At 34.7% G+C, this 20,968-nt stretch overlaps 2 long non-coding RNA genes across 7 annotated transcripts; both read right to left on the bottom strand.

The window, feature by feature from the left end:
• Positions 1–484: 484 nt before the first annotated feature.
• On the bottom strand, positions 485–9,807 carry LOC127986337 (uncharacterized). Of its 5 annotated transcripts, XR_008160799.1 has the most exons (7): positions 9,506–9,645; positions 9,284–9,389; positions 8,397–8,432; positions 1,471–3,516; positions 1,120–1,293; positions 791–849; positions 485–679 (listed from the first exon to the last, which is right to left on the bottom strand). It is a non-coding gene; the product is annotated as an uncharacterized LOC127986337 (long non-coding RNA). The 5 variants fall into 5 exon arrangements; XR_008160801.1 differs by lacking the exons at positions 9,284–9,389; positions 9,506–9,645 and adding an exon at positions 9,652–9,807; XR_008160798.1 differs by having other exon boundaries at positions 9,284–9,645.
• Positions 9,808–12,928: 3,121 nt separating this feature from the next.
• On the bottom strand, positions 12,929–20,968 carry LOC127986340 (uncharacterized). 2 transcript variants are annotated; one of them, XR_008160808.1, is made up of 4 exons: positions 20,827–20,968; positions 19,331–20,578; positions 14,374–14,438; positions 12,929–13,886 (listed from the first exon to the last, which is right to left on the bottom strand). It is a non-coding gene; the product is annotated as an uncharacterized LOC127986340 (long non-coding RNA). The 2 variants fall into 2 exon arrangements; XR_008160809.1 differs by having other exon boundaries at positions 12,929–14,438.

Raw genomic sequence — 20,968 nt, 5'->3', positions numbered from 1 at the left:
TTCATAGAAACAAGCTTTTGCTTGGTCAATGTCTGCACATTCTGTATGTTTCTCTTCTCACTTCCGAGGTTTGTTCTATTTGACCTTATTAGTGCCCTGTATAGTAGCCATCACAGGATACTCTGCCCTGATTTCAGTTCAATAGGGCATGCATGATAACTCTGCTCACCTTGATGATGTGTTTAGGTGTGTTTGATTAGGGTTAGTTGAGCTGAACTCTGACATCTCTGGATATGTATACCCTCAAAGCTTAAAACTGTTTTGTTACTTGTGTTGTCATATTGTATGTGCCTTTGATTTGTAGTGTAGTTTTTAATAGTTTAATGTTGTCATGCAATCTATGACTATATAACATATTCTAGAAAATATTTCCTGCATTGCAGTTGTGTGTATTTCTGATGCTCTCTGTCAAGTAAAGGATAAAGTTCAGCAAGAAAATTAAGAACGCATTATATCATAAAATAACATACAGAAACAAATCTGATTACATCAATAATTACTTTAAACATCACATTCAGATCAGATTCATTCAGAACAAAGTGTAGTGTTGAAAATTAAATCCAAACATGTACTTTCTAAATATAATACCCATTTATACATATTCACATATATATTGTTTAATCAGTGATGAACATGTTGGAGAATATTCCGCTGGTTAGTTGAACAGAACCACTGCTTTCTAAAAAGAGAAAACACATTCTGAGAAATATAACCAAGATCAATATAACATCAGATTTCTGCATCAGTTCTACAGTGTTTTAATTCTCTTTATATGATGTGTAAGTCTCACCTCGTCTGTGACTCTCTCTGAAACACCAGAACGAGACCACCAAACACCAACATGAGAAACTGTGAATGAGAAACACATCTGAATATCCCTACAGCTCCCTATTTATTAATCAGTTAAGGTTTATAATATATTTCACATAACCGATGTTACATATGATCGACAAGACAATATAACAACTATATGTGAGAACAAACGAAAACAGAAATCATGCTTTTACCAGTTTAAACAGAATGAGTGAAAAGTTGCAGTATAGATTTGTATAACAGCGGAGATGACACACTGATGATTCAATATAATGGTGTTTTGTCTGAAACATTATTAATACTCACAGTTTGGTTTGCCGCTGTTAATGCTGTTTTGTCTGAGTAGACTCGGTGTCTTCGGTGTCATGTTCCCCATGTTTCTCTTTCTTTCCTATCGGTTTAATTATCCTGCAGTTCTTGTTTCTCCATATTTGCTCTCCCATGCCATACTGTCTTGTAAATTCTGCCTTTGTTCTGTTTCTGTTCCAAAACGTTCAGACGTTCAATGTAAAGTTAAGAATAGTTTTAATTTGTTGTTCATATTGCGTAATACAGGTTTACATTACACAATCTTAAATGTCCAGATTGAGATTAATTACTGAATACAAATAACTATACCAAACAATAAAAAAAAGATTAAAAGAAGTGTTTAATTACCTTGTGTTGAGCCAATAAGAGGAATCATCATGAACATGAACCTTTTAAAGAGAAACTTCAATCCCACATCCTCTCTCACACTCATGACTGAAATCAAACACTTAACACATGACGCTCAGTTTCTGTTCCACAACCTTTCTCCTGTCACGATGTATAATAATTAGATTGATCTAAAGGCATAAACAGTTTCGATTTTTATATCAATTAAAATGATTGAATTATTGAAAGTAGTACATCATTCCAAAAAAAACAAGGTATAAATACAGAAATTAATGTTAGATGCTATAAAAACACTAAGCACCTCTCTGACAATTTCTGAAAATTTCTGAAAACATTTTCACAAAAGTTAAATGACAAAAATTTGCTACAAAAAAAAAACGTGTTGTATTTCTCCTCCGCTCTGGTTTGTCTCCTAATCTATCTTTCTAATAAACCTGACATTGTATGATGTTTGTAAGTGGATAAGATCACCTGCTAAATGAATACATCTAAATCTTCTAGTTAGCATTTAATCATATGTATTTATTTATTTATTTTTACTGTATATTATGTTTACAGCTCACAAGGTCATCGAATCTGACAATAAATACAGATTTAAATTTTCTGTTTTGAGAGACGATCAAAAGCTGGATTTATTAACAGGACGTTCAGTCAATAATGAGACACAAACAGTCGAGTCATTTTATTCCTGGGGACTCGTGTATAAAACTTCTTAAGATTTCATCCTGAATGTGTTTGTATGCACAAGAGCTACATTTTGCTTCTGTACTAAAGTTTCTGATTCATAAAGCCATGTGTATACCAGAACCTGTGTAATATTATCTTTGTAATACTCAGTCAGCAGAAGATTGTGCGTACAATGGTGGAATAAAGTCATTATTTTGGTTTTCTTTATGCAAAAAAAGTATTCTTGTAGCTTTGTAACTTCACAGTTGAACCACTGATGTCACACGGACTGATTTATCAATCATCTTCTCTGGACCTTGAACGTGGTAGTTACCTTTGCTGTCTATGATAAGATTTAATCAGAAATATCTCAAATTGTGTTCTGAAGATGAACGAAGGTCTCACGGGTTTGAAACAACACAAGCGTGAGTCATTAATGACAGACTCATTGGGATAACAGACCGTTCTGTGTGAAAAGAGTTAATTTAGATTGCATCACTTTCAAACACAATGATCCTTTACAGACAAACACTCCTCAGTCTGTTGAGCACTACCTTACGTCATGTGTCAGTCTGTGTCAGTCATGGTGAACTAAGAAACAAGGGGATGCTTGATTTATAAATGTAGATCAACTATTTAGATAAGATAAATCAAGAATATCCAAGAAAACTGAACAAAAACTGATTGTGAACAAACTAACTAAACACCAAAGAGAAGGCAAACAAGACAACAAACAATAATACACAAGGAAAGGGGATATATAGACAGGGCATAAAAACACTGTGGGAAATCTAATACACACAACAACACACAAACAAATCAGCATTATGGGAATCTTGTGACATTCGAGACAGAGTAATGACTGATCACAGGTTGTGTGCAAATGGAAATAGTTAAGCATTGTCAAAACTTTCCTCATCTCTAAAACCAATTTCCTCATGAAACTGATTATGCATAATGTAACCAATATATAAAAGATCCAGAATCAGACACATCAATTCATTTCACATTTATCTGTCTATTTACATGATACAAATATTTGCAAAGCAGCTTCACTGGAAATGTACATTTTATCATCACATTTAGGAGTAATCAGTGGTGACTATGTCAAGGTGATGTCCATACAGCAGTAATGTACAGAGAAAACCATCCAGTTAGTTTATGACGTACTCAAACAAACAGTGAACAGTATTGTGGTAGTGTGTATACATACAGTATGTACTGTATCATTTATTTTAATTGAATTTTTATATAATAAATAGTTTTTTTTATATATTATAAACTAATCTAGAAGTCATCTCCTCCAGAAGAGGTTTACCAGCGTGCAGTGTGTTGTTTTTGAGGAGTTCATGTCTGATCTGGTCCAGAAACATTAGATCCCTGCAGAAGTGAAAGAGTGTGTGATTATGAGAAAAACACTTCTCCCCACTGAACATATTACAGGTTATAGAAAGAGACATCATGAAACTAAACACAAACGCTGAATGATATTTAATTGCATATTTAATTATATACAATTGTACATATATATTAGTAATTTCCTAGTTAATCGTTTGGTGCATGTATGCAGTAGGCCTAGCCTGCGTTTAAAAACTAAGGTGTGGCTAGCTGTGGTTTTGTTTTAACGGTTAATGTTTTATAACGCTAATAAAAATATACCTAATGTTTTTGTCGTGTGTGGTGCTTTGGTTTATCATATTATTTAAATGCAATCATGTAAAATCTGTTATTCTGGATATTAACTTGAAAGACTATTTAGTCTGAGGCCCTTTTTGTGTACATTTTTACACAAGCTCTGAGATAAAGTCTGTGTGAGCGGGCGGGAGTGGAACACAAACAAAAAATTTAAAGCAACTTTAAGAAAATACCCAGTGGTCACGATTGTGAATTTCCACATTATTATGGTAATTTTCTGTGATTGAGTTACACAGAGATTCTGTGCGCAAAAAAATACCTTTATGTGGAACATTAACAACCTCAAAGTTTACTGAATTTCTAGTTTTGACCTCAATGATGAGATGTGTTTCAGTTGAAAGTGTTAAACTGCACTGAAAAAATAATATGCTATTTACTTAAAAATATAGTGCATCATTTTTGCATCCCTTTTCTTAAGTAAATGTAACATGGAATTTTAAGCAGTGTTACCTTAAAATCTTTAGCCTGCAATACTTAAATATTTGAGTATCCCAATGAACAAATGTATTAGTTGGCGTAACACAATATTTTAAGTAGATTTCACTAATAAATGTTATTTCTACAATAGTATTTCTACAATAAAAGTCTTGCTTATCCCATTATATTTAAACTCATTTAGATTGATAATTTTAAGTTTTTGTATTTTAAAATACCTAGGTACTGCTCAATAATTAATTAGTTATAACAATGAGTGAAATACATAACAGACAGCTGGTGAATATTAAATGACTTATTTATTTTTACAAATGCAACTTAAAATCTCTTAAAACCATTTTTAAAAATGACAATACAGATACAGTAAAAATACTGAACAGTAAGCATCAACATGTTTTTATATTTGTGGTGTTGTTTATGTGTGTTTGAGTGCAGTAATGTGTGGAGTATGTAATGTGTGGTGTTGTGTGTGTGTGTGTGTGTGTGTGTGCAGTAAAGTGCTGAGTATGTAATGTGTGTGTTGTATGCTTTTTGACGTGAGTTTTACAATGTTGTGTGGCATTAAAAATGCATCACTGTTTGTATTGATTGCTAACACACAATTCGTGAAACAGTTCACCATTTTCTCACATTTATAAACACAACCTCAAAACTACACAGCAACTTGTGCAAACTTCAAACTTCCAGGTCAAAATCAAACAGTTTAGTCAAAAACATGTTCTCTTTATCAGACTCAAACTTTGGCACAGTTGTCAGATTACTTCTCTAGGACGCAGGGGTCTGGAGAGGCATCTGTCCCAAACCATCTTTAATGACTTTTCTGAAAATATTTTTACACAAGATACATTAATTTAATCTAAATGTCACAGCTGTGTCTGTGCTGTGACAAAAAAAAAAAAAAAAAAAAAAAAAAAAAAACCACGCTCCTCCGCATATGTTTAAAGCAAAATCAATATATCAGAATACAAATTTGTATAGTGTCATGGATATTACACTGACATGTGTAAGGTACAAGGTGCATGTGGTTTATGATTAAATTTGAGTAGTCATAATTCAGATTGTTTGAAAACTAAATGTAATTAAAAATGTATGTGCATGTAGAATTGTACTGTGTGGTGGTAGGTGAACAGTAAAAAAATAGGGCCGGTGTCCTGACATTTTATCCTACCCTGTCAGATTTTCCTACCCGGGTTTACTGCGCACGCGCACATCAATATCGCGTCCTTTGTCTCATGCTAAACAACAATATTTAATGTATCTGCATTACTGTAAGGGTAGGTTTAGGGTTGGGGTAGGTGTAGACTTTAATAAAAACGCAATCTTATTGGTAGAAAATAATATTTATTGTTGGTTTCCTGTAGCTGTATCCTTTCTAGCTACAACCGCGAATATAACACAAAATTACTGTATTTGCAGTACTGTAAGGGTATGATTAGGGTTGTGGTCGGTGTAGACGTTAATAAACCATAACTTTACAGTAGCATTTTTCGTTGTGGAATTGTACTACCCACTGTTTTAATGGGAGGTAGGAAAATCTGACGGTGTAGGACAAATCGACAGAACACCGGGACTCGATTAAAAAAAATTAATCTAATTAATTAGAGGCTTTGTAATTAATTAATCGAAATTAATCGCATTTTAATCGCATATAAATATTTGACCTGAGAAAAGTGAGAAGTAATTTTTTTTCACATGGATTTATAGTATACCATTGAATAATGACTGAATACATAAGCTTAAGCAACAAAATATTGTTTATTTTTGTTCAACCAAGTCTAGCAGACCAGTGCAATTTTTGCCATTAAGTGTAGCAATAGCATATTTAGAAACAATTTAGAAATAGTACATTTCGGAAATTCAGGAAGCTTATAGGTGCTGGAACCTTCTGTAAAGTGTTTTTAAGTAAAACACAATACTGTCAATTACATTCAGAACATTGGAAACACTGACTATTAGAAAACATCTCTCTGTTGCTTGAGAGGCCATAACATACTAAACTCTCAATAACCTTGGCCAAAACAATAAAGAGTTCAACATAAACTGTTGCACCAACAAAATAATACATAGTTCAACATAAAGTGTAAAGTCCACGCTAGCTGCTATATGTTTTGCGCTGATGTGATACTTAAGGCTTGATGTGCTGCGTGATATGCGAACGCTAGTTGGTGCTCCAGTATAATCGGTCCGCCGAAACTCATCCAGTGAGAAACGTTGCGCGGTGCAAAAATTAAAAATAATTATAATTAAATAAAAAAATCTTAGTTAACGCGTTATTTTTGTGTAATTAATTAATCTCAATTAACGCGTTAAAGTCCCGGCCCTATAAAAAAATCTAATAATTATACAGGTTTTGTAAATGATCAGTTATACTACATGATCTTTAGAAGGTTTACTATGATGGTAGGTTTAGGGGATGATGCCGTATAAAATCATCAATATGATGTGAATATGAATATAAAAGGTTCTAAATATTATGTAGAAAATATGCTGTGATAATTAATTTGAATTGTATTATTTTGCTCTATATAGCTAATTTTGCCCTTCATGACATCTGTGTGGTCAGGGTGGGGGAGGGGTAGAGGTCAAAAGGTCAAAGTCATTAATCACATTTTTAAAGGTCGGTTTACTCCCTACTCAGATGCCTTATTTCTATTCCATAACTATAACCATACAAAGTTAACAATGTCATTTTCACTTTTTTTTTCACTCACGTTTTTCACTTTCACTTTCACTTTTCACTCATCACTTTTACTTCTTCATTTCACTTTCACTTTTAATTTTTTTTTTCACTTTCACTTTTGTCACGTTCAAGGTTAACAATGTCTGTGAGAAAAGTAATTTGAACCTTGAAAAAAGGTTGGATTAACAATCTGCATTGTGCTCGCATACAATAAAACAATACATAGGAAATACAGCAGCTTATCGTATTATGTATCTACACAGTATTTACAGCACCTTTTATTTTAAGTTAGTTTTTATATAAAAAATAGTTTTTTTATAATAACTAATCTAGAGGTCATGAACATCAGAAGAGGTTGACCAGCAGCATGTTGTTTTTGAGGAGTTCATGTCTGATCTGGTCCAGAAACATTAGATCCCTGCAGAAGTGAAAGAGTGTGTGATTATGAGAAAAACTCTTCTCCCCACTGAACATATTACAGGTTATAGAAAGAGACATCATGAAACTAAACACAAACGCTGAAGAATATTAAATGACATATTTAATTATATAAATGTATATAATTACACTACCAATCAAAAGTTTTTGAACCGTAACATTTTTTTTTAGAAGTCTCTTCTGCTCACCAAACCTGCATTTATTTGATGCAAAATTATAGAAATTAATACTAGCAAGGATGTTTTAAATTGATAAACACATTTATAAAGTTACAAAATATTTATATTACAGATAAATGATGTCCTTCTGAACTTTCTATCCATCAAAGAAACATTTCAACAATAATAATAACAATAATAATGAATGTTTATCATCATATTATTCTGATTTCTGAAGATCATGTGACACTGAAGACTGGAGGAATGATGCTGAAAATACAGCGGAGCATCACAGAAATACATTACACTTTAACACAGATTCACACAGAAAACTTGAAATGGAAAAAAAAATATTGCTGTACTTTTGGATGAAATAAATGCAGGCTTGGTGAGCAGAAGAGACTTCTTAAAAAAAAAAAACGTACTGTTCAGAAGCGTTATATACTCAATTATATTTCTACAAGAAGTGTAGTCCAGTGTTATTCCTTCAGTAGTACAGATTCATCACAGTCAAATTAATTCTACAAATAATTTCATTCCAGTTCATATTCCCATATTTTATAAACATTATAATTGTGTAATAACAATAAATTATTATTTTCAGTGTCTTAAATATAGTGTGACATACAGCAAACAATTAATATATAAAATTATAATCTAATAAACAGATAATAATAGACATACACGACTCAATAAGTGTCTGAATTTGATAAATATTCTGCTGTTAGACAAAAGGAACAACCTCTTTCTAAAGAGAGAAAGTGTTTGTAACACACAGCTGTAGATGTTATAGTTTACTGAATCATTTCTACAGTTTAAGCTTTAATCTCTGTATATGATTTATCATATTTTACCTCATCTGTTAGTCTTCTGAATCTCTCCATGATAAACTAGAAATAAAAACACAATGTCTGATTATCTTCATATACCGGTCATATAGCAGATAAAATGACAGTTCAGGATTGATCTGACAAATTCAGACACCAGATAAATGAAAGACATGTGACAGTGTTTTATCATAAATACTCACAGTTTGGTCTGCCGCTATTAATGCTGTTAAATCTGACTAATCTCCGCAGATTGTTCTCTCTTGATTCGTCAGATTGTATCTTATCCTTCCTTTTTGCCATTTTTTTTCTTTCTCTCAGAAATACCCCACACTGAAACCTCTCGTGGATGTTTCTCCGCTAGTGATGTTTAATATATAACATAATCATGCTGTTGGATGGTAGCCTATTTAGGAATAGCTAACTCCACCCCCATCCGACTCCCTCCTGACAAAGATCGCTTAATATGGGTAGAGTTAGCGCAGTGGATAAAACTATATATATATATATATATATATATATATATATATATATATATATATATATATATATATATATATATATATATATATATATATAGCAATTGTAAGTCGCTTTTAAGCGTCAGCTAAATTAATAAATATAAATGTCTAGATGATGTCATGAGTTAATTTCCATGACCTAAGTGCTATATTGCCTCCCATTTTAATGCAGCCAAATCTGTAAATAAAACTGTTTTTATTATTGTATTTTAATGTTTCTGTTGTCAGACAACGGAATTAATATTATAATGACTGAAACTCGGTCCTTTAAGACTACATAACCAGCTCTCAAACATTAATCTGCACTAAAATCCTATTCACGACATTGTCTGATGAAATCAAATGCACATACGATTGAGACAATGGTTGTGCTGTGATTTCGGCTATACTTACATGTAAAATAGAGTTAAAGCAACAGGATATATTTTATTTTAAACTGAAAGTGCCGCTCCTCTCTGCGCTCGTGAACAGATCATATGCAGAGAGAGGCGTGCGCGCGCTGGGAGAGAGAGAGAGAGAAAGGGAGAGAGAGTTTCTAAAGAGTTTCAGACTAAATAAGTAAATAAGTCGCTTTTTTGGCTAGACGCTAATTTGGCTACACTGGCAGTGACAAACCTGTTTAATATCCATCGTCAGATTTCCCCCATGTGTAATCTCGACTATAGAATTTCCCAATATGCGTCATCTCTTCCGCCTTCCATCGTCGGAAAATAATAAGGCGTTCCAGGCAACCCTCGACCCGTGTTTTTCCAACCTCATACCTGTGAACTCGTAGCTACGATGCAAGTTCCCCCACCCATCACGGAACTTCGTCTCCCGCACTTTCTCGGTCAAGTGTGTTCGTATAGAGCATTTCAAGAGCTGGTGTGAATAAATATAGATTTAAACTGAAAGAGACAGGATAGTCTGCGCATGACCTGACTCTCCTGCAGTGTGTGTTTTTCGTGCTACTGGCCCGAGGTTATTAGCCCCGCCCGGCCCGTTTTAAGCCCTGACTAGCACTGGCCCAGTGTTGCCAACTTCTTTCAATGGAAAGTAGCTAAACCCTGCCTGAAAAGTCGCTAAATGTCGCTAGATGACGTCATATGGTAATTACCATATTCATGACGTAGGTGCGTCATATTATCTCGCCCTTTCTGTGCTCATGTACTGCATTTTAATGCTGCAAAAATTCTCAATAAAACGTTTTTTATTATTATATTTTAATGTTTCTGTTGTCAGACAACGGAATTAATATTATAATAACTGAAACGCGGTCCATTAAGACTACATACCAGCTCTCAAAGATGTTAATCTGTGCACTAAAATCCTATTCACGACTATGAAATAACATACACATAAGATTAAGACAATGGTTGAACTGTGATTTCGACTGTACTTGTATGTAAAATAGAGTTTGAAGCAACAGAATATCTTTTTTTAACTGAAAGTGCTGCTCCTCTCTGCTCGCTGAACAGGGCAGATAGAGATGCGTGTGCGCGCGCTGCCTGTGGGGGGGGGGGGGGGGCGAGAGAGAGAGAGAGAGAGAGAGAGAGAGAGCGCGAGCGCTTGTGCTCGTTCGGCAGTACTGGAGAGTCTCAGAGAATAAATAAGGTCTGTCAAAAAAAAGTCGCTAGATTTGTCGCTAGTCGCTTTTTTGGAAAAAAGTCGCTATGGGGGTTTGAAAAGTCGCTAAATCTAGCGACAAATCCGCTAAGTTGGCAACACTGCACTGGCCCGACAGTGGAAATGCGGCTATTTATACTCGTAGCCGGAGCGCGGTCTCGCGCAGAAAGTCATAACAGGAAACTCCTAATATGGACAACAGGGTCCAGTTATCGCTGTATGAAAGTTTTTTTGTTTTATTGTTTTTCAAGTCCAAAAAAACCTCCAGCAGATGATAAAGTATATGAACAATGCAGTGCTAATTGATATAGAATTTATTACAGTATAGAAACTATTCTGCCTTATGTGATAAAAAGTGATTATAAGCCAATTAAGAGCTAGAAGTTAGAGAAAAAATTAAATTAAAATTGCCTATTGTATCCTTTACCAGGCAAAAGTTTTTGAACAGTAAGCTTGTTAATGTTTTTAAAGAAGTCTCGCTTGCATTTATTTTATCCAAGTACAGCAAATCAGTGACATTTGTAAATATTTTTACTCTTTTAGCTGTTTTCTATTTAAATATATTTCAAAATGTAATTTATTGAAATTTCAAAGCTGATTATTATTATTTATTTTTTTGCAACATTACTCCAGTCACACAATCCACAAATAATTCTGATATACTGATTTGCTGCTAAAAAAAAAAAAAAAAAAAAAAAAAAAAAGTAGAGTAGACGTTTTCAGTTTTCGCTGAGTAGAATTTTTCAGGTTTCTTTGATGAATAGACATTTCAGAAGAATAGCATTTTATCTGAAATAGGAATCTCTTGTAAAATTATGTCTTTATCATCACTTTTGTTCAATTTAAAGAATCCTTGCTAAATAAAAGTATTAACTGATATTATTATTTTTAAAAATATATATATATATATGTATATCATTGTGTGTGTGTGTGTGTGTGTGTGTGTGTGTGTAATTTCTGCCCCCCTCACTTATGAAAAGTAACTCTGAGTTAGAGCTGAAGATCTTTGGCCGAACCCGACGGGACCCGATGGGACAAACAACTTGGAATATGTTCATGGTTAAGACAACAGAGCGACGATAGTAGCTATGGAAACTTTAAATGTAATGTATGTTATGTTTTGTAATTTATATTTTAAAAGGCAATCTTTAAATAAATGTACCGTTGAGATTATAAGTTTGCTCTTGCAAAAACTGCAAAAGCTAATAATTAAAAATGAGGGATCATAAAAATTGCATTTGGTCTTATAGGTTATAATTTTCTTTTATATTTCTGTGACATACAACTGGGAATTCTTATAAAGTCCACGGTTTATTATAAATGCAATGCTCTTGAGAAAGAGAAAGTGAAATTATTTCTGTAATGATTCTTGTATTACTCTTGCTGTCTCCTGCTGAGGGTTTAGTTTCAGACAGAACAGTTTCATTTAGTTTTTCCAACGTTTCATATTCAAATGTTAGATTTGAAACATTATTCTCATGACTGTGATTTCAGTGTGAATGGGTTCTGATAACTGGCAATATTTTAGTGATACTGATTTCATTTGATTGGCAAAATTCATACAGTTTAGTAATGTTTAAAACAGATGTGAACTCTAGAAATCTCATGATATTCACTACATTTATAGTTTTTTTATTTAAAGGACTGGGAGATCAACCTCTTCTAAGGTCTGAGATGAAATGGATGTTCTGATTTTCTCTGTAATACTGCTCATCTCCAGTAGAGAGTGACACTTGACTGTCTGTCACTCAATCACATCTGGATCTGTCTCTGGATCTGTTTCTGTCTTTAGGTCTGGATCTGTCTCTGGAGCTGTCTCTAGATCTGGATCTGTCTCTTGGTCACTGGATCTCATACTCATCTGGTCACATTGTGTTTACATTCAGAGCTTACAAAGTTATAATTAGGGATGCACGATAATATCGGCATAACATCGGTATCGGCCGATAAAAGCTTAACATGACCATCATCGGTATCGGCCGATATGAATATTTCTGCCGATGAGCCAAACCGATATTCTCCAAGTGAAATAATTGACCTGTTTTTCAGATGTGAATGTCTGTCTACATTTGTAAAATAATACATTTATGGTAGAATCAGTACAGAAGAGATACATGGATTTCTCTTCAGTAAAATTAAAGTTTAAATATATCAGTATATATTTGTATATATATCGATATCGGTATCGGCATCGGCCAAAATTATTTTGAAAATATCGGCATATCGAATATCGGCCAAAATCCAATATCGTGCATCCCTAGTTATAATATCACCCTGTGACACAGCGTTTCATTTTCATCTTCAGTAACATTTATTTTAGTGAAATTATCTGAGATATACACCAAATTTAAGATTAGAGAGACACTCTGGGCTTTACCGTGATGGTAAATGTGAACAAATCTGTGGTCAGTTTTTCCAGTGCAGGTAATCAAGTCAAGTCAAGTCACTTTTATTTATATAGCACTTTAAACAAAAAAAGATTGAGTCAAAACAACTGAACAACATTAATTAGGAAAAAGTGTGTTAATAATGCAAAATGATATTTAAAGGCAGTTCATCATTGAATTCAGTGATGTCATCTCCGTTCAGTTAAATAGTGTCTGTGCATTTATTTGCAATCAAGTCAATGATATCGCTGTAGATGAAGTGACCCCAACTAAGCAAGCCAGAGGCGACAGCGGCAAGGAACCGAAACTCCATCGGTGACAGAATGGAGAAAAAAACCTTGAGAGAAACCAGGCTCAGTTGGGGGGCCAGTTCTCCTCTGACCAGACGAAACCAGTAGTTCAATTCCAGACTGCAGCAAAGTCAGATTGTGCAGAAGAATCATCTGTTTCCTGTGGTCTTGTCCTGGTGCTCCTCTGAGACAAGGTCTTTACAGGGGATCTGTATCTGGGCTCTAGTTGTCCTGGTCTCCGCTGTCTTTCAGGGCAGTAGAGGTCCTTTCTAGGTGCTGATCCACCATCTGGTCTGGATACGTACTGGATCCGGGTGACTGCAGTGACCCTCTGATCTGGATACAGACTGGATCTGGTGGCTACGGTGACCTCGGAACAAGAGAGAAACAGACTAATATTAGCGTAGATGCCATTCTTCTAATGATGTAGAAAGTACATCGGGTGTTACGGGAAGTGTTCTATTTTCAGACTAGACTTTAATTCATAACTATTTATTTAAAGTACAGAGCAGACACTTAAAATCTAAAGAGAAATGCAAATTAAGAATTTAAGTGCTAGCAATACAAAGTTTTAGACATCATTTAGCTAGTAAAAAGTAAAGTAAAAAAGAAAGCACAGAGGAAGTTTTGTATTTTTATAGCAGAATGCAGATTAAACACTGATGAAAGAGATTCTGCCTCTGATCTTCTCCAGTAAAATCATATTTCAGATACCTGAGGAAGTGAAAGGGCCTAAAATTATTAACAAACACATTTTCCTCACTGAACTTTTGTCATAAAATAGAAAGTAGCCAACAACATCAAACTAAACACAAGTTTATTCAGATTTATTTTTACAAGACGTGTCAGCCAGCATTATTTCTTTATTACAGCATTTATTACAGTGAAATTAATTCTAAAAATTTCACTTTGTTAATATAATAATAATATATAATAATATAATAATAAATCATTACTGTCAGTGTCTTAAATGTATATATAGTATCATACAGTACAGTAACATACTGTAAAGCTTCATTTATATGAAAACATGCACAATATGTAAAAACAAGACAGTCCTCTACCACCGCCTGTCCTAACTATGGATATAAAACTGTTTCATCTATTAATTTCTAAATCAATATGATAAACTGGCTAAGTTGCTGCATTATTTGTACATAGTTTGAATATATTTCTCAGTGTATGATGTGTAATATCTGACCGTGTCTGTGTCTCCATCTGATTTATCAGAGTGAATCTCTTCAGGTGTGTCTGGATCATGAGAAACTAGAAATAAAAACACAAGCGTCTGATTATCTTCATCTACAGTTTAGAAGCAGGATTGATTTGATAAACACATTCAGACTCCAAGTGTCTCTTCTTCATATTAATACAGCTGAGATGATTTGACAGATCTCAGATCTTTTAATTATGACTACTGATCTCTGGCTGATTTGGTTCTTTAAACAGGATCTGGATGAAGCTGTCTGATCACTGTGTTGTTGTGTTCACTGGAAAGGCAGAGATATTGATCACCTGATCAGCTGTGCAGTGATTTGTTGGCGACATAACAACATAATGACATCATATGCTTAACAGTCCCTCCAGGACTGATTTGGTGCTGCTTTTCTCAAAATTTGTGCTGGCATTTCTCATTGTTTCTTACTCACCCTAATCACACATGTACATCTCACACACATCTATCGGATGTCTGCATTTACATTTGCTAAATTTATTTTTAAGATTGTTTGTTCATCTGCAGTACGTCTCTAAGATGTTTCCTGTCAGATGACATTTATTAGATGTAAAACTGCTTCTGAGATGTTTATCGGAGTGCACAGCAGATGTTTCCCAGATCTTTAGCAGACGTCTTGCAGATGTACTTGTGCTGTCTGTGTAGTTGAGATGCAGATCAAATTAAGGTGAGACACTGCAGGCAAAAACACTGTCAATTTTGAGATTTTGGGCTTTTTGGTTTTTCATAAAGTGATTTTTCAAACTAGTGGAAGGAAAACATCCAAAAGACACTGTTAAGTGTTTCTTTTATAGCACTTTATCTGTTTGTGTCAATAGATTTCAATTACAATACATATTTTTAAAGGCCGTTTTCTCAAAATGAGTTTTTTCTTCAACACTGACCCATAAATCTCCACTTCAGTAGCACTTACACACACCAAACTGGACATTTTTATTCCTGTCTATATTCTGAAGGTTTTTACAGAGGGATTTGTTCATATTTATTTTCCTTGGTTATAAACAACATTTTGTTATTGTATATTGTTTTCTGGCTGTTCAAAGTATTTTCTGAATTATGGAGTGACAAAAAAAAGATAACCAGAATTCCCTCTGTAAAAACATTTGACTTTAATATGTCAAAAAAATGAAACAAAAAAATGTGACTTCATCTAGTGTTCAGATTTTTGTACTAGACATTTATGCTAATTAGCATATATTTCATTAAATAATGCCTCATTTGCATATTTAAACATAAAAATATTTAAAACTTGTAATACAAAAAATGTTTGCAATAATCAGTGTAATCAATCAACTGGGTAAGTTAGGTAATAACTATTAGTTATTTTTTTTTTTTTTTGCCCTATTCACCTGCAGTGTCTCGTCTTAACTTTCATTACTGTCATTCATGAAGTCTAAATATAATTGAATAAATACATAACATATATATTAGGGGTGTCCCGACTAAGGATTTTCAGAGTCGAATTGGAATCTTCGACAGCCATAATTACTCCCAGACAGCAAGCAGTTTAGGCCCAGGTCTGGCCCACATGGATTTAATGCGGGCCAGATGTGGGCCGGATCTGGGCCAACACTATGTTGCTGTCAGGGCTGATGTTAACACAAAATGTCTAACAGATACCTCGCAGATACAAACGGGGTAAACAATGTTTTTATGATTCGATTAAAAGATAGTTAACACTAAATATCAGTGAAACCCTAACAATTCACAATTTTTACAATATTGCTCTCGTTATAAAGTTAGCCTATATGGCAATGTTCTGCGTTTCTGTTTTGAGCTGCGCGCGCTGAAGATGACCAGTAGAGTGATGCATTTGATAGCAAGTTTTTAATCAATGGGATTCAACTCATAATTTCATGTAGAATATGCTTTGTTATTTATACAACCTAACGTTAATTTTAGGATTTATAGGCGATCTATAAAAAGACCCTGAATTCAAATGAAGGTGTCTGCGCGGCTCTGAATAAACTCTAAAGATTCACAGCGTTTTAGTACCCTATAATGGTTTTCTCATTATAATAGTATGTATATAACAGTCCAGTCATAGTTATTAATATTCTGCATTGTAGTTTGACCTGCTCTTGCAGTGCACTGAAGAAATATCACCGTAGTACTACAATCAAGCGCTTGACTCAAAACCAAACGCATCTTATATATCAGGTAAATAATATATCCACGATATATATATACACCGTCCGAAATGTTTTTAAACTCCTCTGTCGGTCACGGATTATAGAAGTGAAACATAAATCCCATTAAAAGTTTGTAAACATTGCAACGTCACCGGGTGGGCGTGGCTTAGCTGGAGGCAAAAAGAGGGGCGGACGCAATGTTGACAATCGCAAGCTAGCACGTTTTAGGATGGATTTATTAAACATGGATGCAGAAGAAGGTTAGGAACTGTCCGAATATGTACAGTTCCTGACTCTGCGGGACCGTGACAGATTTTTTGTAAATTAACTCTCGTGGATGGAAGCAGGCTACCTGACCCATATGCCATACGGCCATATGAATTACTTTTGGGTGGTTCGGTGAAATTTGTCTAGGCTTATTTTCTAATGTAACCTATCGCTGGGCTAACTATGATTAGCAATGTGTATTATTTTAAAAGACCATTGAAAGGATGGCACACACATCCATCGCTGTATGTTTGTTTAACATTTAAACTAGTGCGCTGAAGGTTGGCGACTTTTCACCTACAAAACAGAAACTTGCTGATATACTAGATAAAACCAACACACCAGTTCATATGCATAGATTATTTAACCTGATATGAAGTGTGCACTGCAAACACGAACATTATTTATGATAATCTCCGTCCAGTCTGTACGGCATATTGCATTCAACCACAATTGTCTTCTTGATTTCTGTGAAAGAATGTCGGCCGGGATCCGTTAAAAGTTTAGTTTTGAAACAAAAGTGCTGTTCCTTCTATTCTGGCAGCCAAAAACACAACAAGAAGACATTTTAAAGTCAAAACCTCAAGCTTTTAGCGCACCTGCTATGATTTCTGCCTTAAAAGTTTTAAAATTGCTTGTTTTATTTCTGTTATTATTTTTCTTCATGATTATTTTACTTTCTTTTATGTAAAGCAGGTAAAGCTTGCCTTGCCTTGCCTTTTGTTTTGCCTCCAACTAGAGCGGTGACGTCACAGTGACGTAGGCGATTAAGGGGTCTATATGGGAGGTTGGATTAATTCACGCACTTTAAAATATTAATTTGAAGCGTCTTTCTTTTCAGAAACATTATGAAATTGACTTTTATTCATGGGGACAACCTATGAAGGATGAACAAATATCGTCACATTAAAATAGCTTTCAAATTATGTAATACTAGCTCAAAGAAGAACTGGGAAAAATTGTGTGAAGGATTAAAAAAAAAAAACACTCGAAAATATTAGAGCATTTCTGTCACAAATTGTTCATGTTGTCTACTGTTAAATCCGTGGTGACTGCTATAGATTTTGCGTTTATTGAGCAATGTTTTTCCTGGTTTCCGTATCAGTGGCGTTTGGTCTGATGTAGCTTTAACAGAATTCGTCGCTGGATTTGAAAGCTTTACACAAGATTTCACAGAGATGTTATTGACTCTGTGGGTAATTCGACTGCTTTCTTCTGTGTGTCAACCGCTGTGTAGGTGTCTCGTGATTGAGATCAGATCGGGTCCGGCTACAGACGAGTAGGGCGGATTGAATTGCTTCCGCTTTCGGTTCACTCCTCCAGTGCACTTGTAAATCGGTCATGATGAGAACACAAGTCTTTTCATTCCATTTTCGGTTCTGAGAAACGCGTCTTTTACTGAACGCGCTTTGCGATGACGTCACTGGACGCGTCTATTCGCACGGGATTAGACCATTATCTGGGGACCTTGTGTGATTTTTAAATTACCCCAAAATCCAACTCCCCATCCCCAAAAGAAACTGAATTTCGTGTTGTGCATTCGTGAAGCCTGTGAGTTACTCAAATTTACTTTTTAAACTGACTTTTTCTCTCAAGCTTTATGCTTAATTTATTTGTAACACATTAACCTCTTTCTGCAAATTGAATGGTGTATAGTGAATATGACAGCACTCAAAAAAACTATCAGTTCATACAACGCAGCTCCATTCTTTGTATTTGTAGAAGTGTTTTTTCCTGTGTTAAGTATTGTGTCTGGGCATGTTGTCTGATTATTGTCTAATCAAGTCCTTGAGTCTGGATGACACCACAATGATGTATTTGTCTTCTGTATGTTCAAAAGGCGAAACACTTACATTTTTATTCTATTCTTTGATTCTGTTGTTGTTGTCATTTTCAAAATATTACAAAAAACAATCATGGTATGACTTCACAAGAGCTGACCAAGAACTAAAAGAAATACAGGGCTTTAAGACCAAATCATTAAAGGACAACATGTGCAAAAAAACAACAACAACAAAACAATTAAAAAACATGTACAGAAACTCATGACCAAACCACCCAAAACTGAAATGAAACACAGATTATTCCTGACACAAAGATCTTGGCAAATAAACGGTTGATTTCCATAATCATAACTGTGTTGTAATCACAAATACAACGATGTCAGTTGGAAAATGAGTATCTCCAAAACTGCACCGTCATGAAAGGCTGTATATCAGTGTCGTCCAATTCTGCTGATAGATGATTTCGGGAGGTACGGGAGGAGAATGTCAGATACTTATCCTTATTAGCAAAGGTGTAGCTCTCTTAAGATAATCAACCCCAGCTGACTTACCTGTCTCCATTGACGGTTCATCAGCATCCCCCCTCCACCCCATCTCCTCCACTTACAGTTCATTTAACTCTTTTATATGAGGGGGGTACTCTAGGTTCGAGCTCTGAGCCCTTCCCCTGTTTTACACCAGCAAAGATTAAACACTTTTGATGAATATAACTGTTTTATCTTAAACATTATTAATACTCACAGTTTGGTCTGCCGCTATTAATACTGCTCCGTCTGAACAGACTCGGTTTCTTTGCTTCTTTAGATTGTAACATTTTGTCCTCTTTGTTACAATTTTTCTCTTCTTCATGTGCTTTATTATCCTGCGGTTCGTGATGCTCCATATATGTTCTCCCATTCATCAGTTTCTCTTATGTTAAGTTTCCATTTAAGAGTTAAGTTTAAATGTAAAGATTGCTGTACAATAAAGGTCTACATCAGTTTCAGTATGATACAAACATTAATGTCAAGGTTTCAATAATTAAAATAAATAATACCAAATAATTACAGATAAAGTATTATTTTTAGCATGTGTTGAACATCTGAAACATCTGCTCTGAGATCACTGCCGCTGTGGCTGTATCGAATGAGCTGGAAACTCCTTTAAATACCTCCAGACTGAAGCTGCATGACTCACACTATAAGGGAAAAAGGCTGATATTGATATTCTGAAAATAGCCAGATGTCATCTAATATCTAATCTGTGATTTTATGCATTTCCTTTAATTGGGAGATTAAAGCAAAAAAAAAAAAAAAAAAAAAAACATTGAACATCATCCAGCATCTGTTAACAAATGAATCCAAAAAACACCTGAGCCTCCAGTAAGCACACGGTCACACATTTACATGATCAGTATTACAGTATTATCTATCTGTCTGGAGGAGGAGATACCGTAGATTGAACAAAAACAGCTGATTACTGTTCTCATACTGGAAGATGTTTGTCTGAGTGAGATGGGGATTTCAGATGACACACACACACACTCATGCATGACAACACGGGAAAACAGTCTCTTCTGTCTGCCGACTCAGTCATGCTGTAACTAATTAAAGAAACAGAAAACTGGAAGCTGTAAGGTGTATTCCCAGCTCCATTCCACACACTCCCTTGTGTCTGAGTGGTTTCTTCTCTGTTTCATCAGGAGTGTTGTGTCTCCGTTTCATCATCTGTCACGGTTTTTCCATAGGTCTTTAAACTCCAAACCAGGTCTGTGGGTTTATCTGCCAAAATAGCTGATCGAACTGAACAGGTACACACACATCATTCTTTTTTCATACCTTTCTCCTTTAAACCACCAAAAAGTCCGTCTGGAGACTTGCATCACAAGTGTAGTGTTAGCGAAATAAGCTGCTGATTTCTCTTTGTTTTACTGTAGTACAGATCAGTGTAGGGTTTCAGGTCAAATAATAATCCTGACTGGAGCAGCTTTAGTGTTTCCAAAGATTCACACTGTTAACAAAACAAAGATATGATATGATTTCCCTTCCAGTCGAAAATTTCAGATGATTCATTTCACATTTAAAGCTTTTTCGTTTAGTTTGAATGCAGTGCTTTCGTAACAGCTTACTACTACTCAGTCATTTACATTTATTCATTAGCAGATTTTTTTTTTCTCTCAAGTTTCAAACGAGCAATAAATCAATCGATTTATCATAACGCAGGCAATCTCAAGTATCGCTCTCAAATACACTTTTTACCGTTTCTACAGAACGTCAAATCAACGGAGCTGTGTTCAGGGTCCTTCATGATAACAATCTCTTCTTCTTTGATTTTAATGGCGGTTTTAGAAACAACTTCCAAGGTGCATACCGCCACCTACTGTGATGGAGTGTGAAATGA

This window comes from Carassius gibelio, chromosome B21, assembly GCF_023724105.1.
Source record: "Carassius gibelio isolate Cgi1373 ecotype wild population from Czech Republic chromosome B21, carGib1.2-hapl.c, whole genome shotgun sequence".
Classification (NCBI taxonomy): Eukaryota; Metazoa; Chordata; class Actinopteri; order Cypriniformes; family Cyprinidae; genus Carassius; species Carassius gibelio.
Note: the sequence above shows the minus strand (reverse complement) of the source record. Positions and strands in the feature narration are given on the sequence as shown.